This window comes from Ovis aries, chromosome 8 (genome assembly GCF_016772045.2).
Source record: "Ovis aries strain OAR_USU_Benz2616 breed Rambouillet chromosome 8, ARS-UI_Ramb_v3.0, whole genome shotgun sequence".
NCBI lineage: Eukaryota > Metazoa > Chordata > Mammalia > Artiodactyla > Bovidae > Ovis > Ovis aries.
Window position 1 is genome coordinate 4,263,097 of NC_056061.1, and position 5,090 is coordinate 4,268,186.

Consider the following 5,090-nt stretch of genomic DNA (forward strand, 5'->3'; position numbering starts at 1 on the left):
ATCCATTCTTTCAGGCAATAAAATAGAAACTCTAATAGATAAACTCTTGAATATATGATAGGCAATGTTCTATATACCTTACATTCATTGACATTTTCCCCATCACAACAATCCTGTGAGATAGCTATTATTATTTTTATTCCCATTTTACAAATGAGAAAACTGAGGTAGAGAGAAATTAAATAACTTTCCAAACTCAAGTGGAAGAGCTGAGATCTGAATGCTAGAGAGTCTAGCTATAGACTGATTTTTTTTACCATTCCAGTAAACTCTAGAGGATTGCAAGTTCACTTCCTTGGGACCACAAAATGCCACATGAAAAATTTTGATTTTTTTTAAGTATTAAAGACTATATTAAACTATAAAATAAAAATTTCAATCCAATAAGATTAGTTTTATGTCAGGATGCCTTTTAATCATGTCTTGATTGAATGATGCACTTCAAAACAAAATTTTAAAAACACTATATAAAAACTTCAAGCCCTCTCAAATCCTCCATTACTCAGGGGCTATTTCTACAAAGGACATCAGTTTTTTTGATAATTTTTTATAATTCAGGAACAAAATTTTCCATGTGTCAGAGAAAAGAAACTCAGGCATGAACAGGGTAAAGGACTTTCCCAAGGTCACTCAGAAAGCTGGGGATAGAACTGAGTTGCATGGTAAGGTCTCCACTCAATTCCTCCCGCATATTCCTGCCACAGTAATTCACTTCATAAACATAGTTCCAATGCACAACAGAGTACTGCCACCACTGAACTGACTTATGCAAAACGCTAAAGCTTTCTCACAGCACAGAGAAATGCAAGTCAAATGCATGCCACTGACAAAATCATATAAAGTTAAGTACATATTTTCCAAAACAGAAGAATCCATGATTCATTTTCAGATAACCAGAATGTAGGAGACTGCTGTTCTCTTCCAGTAATCCCATTTCCTTAAATGGAGACTTCTTGTAAGTTTCACTTTTGTTCACTGTTTTGGTTTTAAAATTACAGCAGGTTTCCATTTCCTAGACTGATACTCGATATATTTGAAACATCCTGTTCCCTTCCTGTGGCCATTTTGACCTTCACTGAAATTATGAAATATTTCAAGCTCCCCTGAAGCTTTAATATCCTTTTAGTCTTACGGAAATCTTACTTTTAGAAGCTGTTTCATTATTATTTCTATCAAATTCTAAACTCAGTCCCACCTCCATTCAACCCTTAGATTCTGGGCTAGCTAAGCAATATTGCATCTAGGCTGACTTTGATCATTGTAAGTTTCTTCAGAATTCTATTTTGGTTCCCTGATGACTTTGCATATTGATTTCTTTCAATAGAGTGCTCTTCTCACCATTGTTTTATCCAGTTAATCAGTCAACCTTTGGCTTTCAGCAGTTGCTCCCTTTGTGAATATATTCTTGACCTTGCGGCTTCTGTTCATCACTGGACTTTCATGCCACATCATAATTCATTTATCACTTTGCCATTTAGCTGTATCTCCCAAACCACATGAGAACTCCTCTGAGGGAAAGGACTGAGATCGACTTGGCATATATTCATGGCATCTGATAAGCGCTAAGAGTGCAATATCTGCTTAGAATTAATATATTGGTGAAATCAATTTAAAAACTTATCTGTTTGGAATAATGGAGTTGTTGCCAAGTTTGACCTTGTAAAACTCCAAGTTACAGAATATTTAATGAAACAAGACTATGTTTAAGTGAATAGTTCTTTTGGTGCCAAATGTAGTAAATAAGACAAATATGTAGAGAAATTAATTTCTAATAAGTCATAATTCATATACATTGTAAACCAGATCATTAATTCAAAATCTGGTTTTTAATGTTGCTAATCTCTAATAATGAAAAAGCTAGTCTAGGTTTCATAGGTGGTGCTAGTGGTAAAGTGGTAAAGAATCTACCTGCCAATTCAGGAGCCATGGGTTCCATTCCTGGGTCAGGAAGATCTCCTGGAGTAGAAAATAACAAACTGCTTCAGTATTCTTGCTGTGAAAAATCTCTAATGTGACATACACAGAGATAAAAACTTTGATTTCCTGGGCAGGTAGCTTACCAAAACTGTTTATTTCACTTGCATTCGAAAATCTTAATACTTGTTGAGCAAGTAATTTTTTTCATTATGTGTTATTATTTTGACAAACAGAATGATATTCTAAAATAAAAAGTGCGAAAGAAATTTTGTTACAATTATTCATTATCATTCCATTTTCCAGTGGTGTACTGTATATGATGAGAGCATTTATAAAACAGGAGAAAAGCAAAAAGTTAAATTTAAGTATATTCGACCCCATAAAGAATTTTGAAATTTTTTAGTATCTGCTACCAATCGCTTGAAGTGTGCAGGTCTTACCAGTAAGAGTGTAAAAAAAGAAAAAGAAAGAAGAAAAAGGCAAAATGCAAAATAATCTATTGCTGTCATGAATTCAAGGTTTGTCAAGTTACTGGGAAAATTGTCCAAGCATATGAAGAGTTTTAACCTCACAAGTAAAACTACATTGTTCTAGAACAAAGTGTCATCCCATGTGAAGTCAATTTACCCTCCTGAGGTATCTGAATATTGTTATTCAGGGCACTGAGAGAAGAATAAACATACTTCAAGCTGTGTGGAAGAGATAATTTACCTCACTCACATGAATACTTTATTTAAAAGAATAGTTTCATCATTTCACTAAAGAAACAATTTATTTTCTATATCTACTGCTTTACATGCTTTTTTTTATTCAGTAGGTGATTATCAGCACATGAAAAAAATAGATGACATTATCACATTTTACTTAAAAAAATTTTTATATGCTCAAAATAACCTGTTAGGATACTTGTAAGTATATTTTTAAAAAGAAAAATGCAAAACTACCTGTTCAGGGAGAAAAAGCTTACTTTTTCTTGCTTGAGAAGAGTAAAAGTTTAAGTAATATGCTTTAAAAATTACATATGATCAGCCATTACCCAATCTGGTTTTCTTAGTACCTTTGAGCATTTAGCATATTTTTCTGTCTTCTCCTCATATTTATTTAGCATTTATATTTTAATCTATAATTATAATTAGGGCTTTTTACTTCTATATTATGTATCTACCTAGAATATGTTGTAATACATATACATTAGTAGTCAAATGAATAAATAAAATGTAATTATTTTGCTTCTTTTACTGATCTTACTCTCTGCAATCACAACTGCTGTTATTACTAATAATTATTATTATTATTTTCTCTCTCACTACAAAAAGCAATCATATGAATTCTGTATTATATTTCCAAAAATCCAGAGATGTAGCTGAAATAAGTGACAGCAAGCTTTTTCACAGCAAGTGAAATGTGCTCAGTCGTATCCGACTCTTTGCGATGCCATGGACTATACAGTCCATGGAATGAATTCTCCAGGCCAGAATACTGGAGAGGGTAGCCTTTCCCTTCTCCAGGGGATCTTCCCAACCCAGGGATCAAGCCCAGGTCTCTCTCCCACATTGCAGGTGGATTCTTTACCAGCTGAGCCACAAAGGAAGCCCAAGAATGCTGGAGTGGGTAACGTATCCCTTCTCCAGTGGATCTTCCCAACCAAGGAATACACAATTCAAATATTATCTTGATGAATAGTTCCTCAATGTTTGAAATCTCTTTGAAAATAAAAACGAGTTATGTGTCAACTTTGAAACAATCATTTTCAGATTTTTCCTTATCCTCCAGAATTTTCAGATGTAAATCCAAATCCTTCTTTTATTTGCTGTTATGAAGACATAGATCTATCTTCAGACACAAGAAACATGGCAATAATAAATCCCCTAGAGGAGAGCATGGCAACTCACTCCTTATTGTTGCCTGGAGAATCCCATGGGCAGAGCAGCCTGCCGGCGACAGTCCATAGGGTCACAGAGTCAGACATAACTGAAATGAATTATCAGACACGCATGCACACACATTATTAAACTGCTCTAACTCCACCATTTTCCATGGAATCTTTCATTTTAAAACCTCATTATTCTTTGTATAACTCTAAGACATCACTGAGTCGATGGACGTGAATCGAGTGAACTCCGGGAGCTGGTGACGGACAGGGAGGCCTGGCGTGCTGTGATTCATGGGGTCGCAAAGAGTCGGACACGACTGAGCGACTGAACTGAACTGAACTGAAGCAATTCATATGACACTAGCAATAGTTTAGCCTATATATGTTTACATGCATATGCTTATATTACTGTAGATTTTATTAGCATTTGGATTTAAAGGCATGAAGAGTCTTTCATACCTCTGATATTTATATCTTTTTTAAAATAGCTCCCATGAATTTATTCTATTTACCTATTTATGCTTTCTTAACGGAAAGCCATAACTTCTTTCCAAATGAATTTAACATTTTTGTTCTTCATCTGCCTCACCCAGAAGGCAGAGACAATGCCTAACATTTATTTTATAACTAAGTATCTCCTTAACCCTACCTGGGAGCTGATTAATCTGAGCTGCCTACAATGGAGACATTTATCTGACTTGATAGGAGAGTTTCCATAAGCAGAGCATCTTCACTGTTGTTGCATAAGAAATGATGCTATTTGGGCTGGTGGGGGTGGTGAGCAGTGGAAGAGTTGAAATAGTTGGTGACAAATATTGGCTGCTGCTGGTGAGGGAGCCTTAAGGTAAATACTCAGATGCCTTCAGCTAGACAACAGCTGAAGAGGAGAGGACTTGTGACAACTGATTCTCTGCAATGTCAGTCATGATATTTGCACCTGCTCTCACAACAAGTATATAAAATAATCCATAATTTCAAATCTATATTCCAAACATTAAAAAATTAGTTCTAGCTCTCCTCCCTCACAATTCAAATGATTTTGTGATGTAAACCATATTGATAAAAAATGGGACTTCCAGGTGGCACTAGTGATAATGAACACACCTGTCAATGCAAGAGAAGTAAGAGATGTGGGTTTGATTTTTGGGTCAGGAAGATGCCAAGGAGGAGGGCAGGGCTACCTACTCCAGTATTCTTCCTTGGAGAATCCCATAGATGAGCCTGGTGGGCTATGATCCATAGGGTCGCAAAGAGTGAGACTCGACTGAAGGAACTTAGCATGTACACATGCATGCCTAAA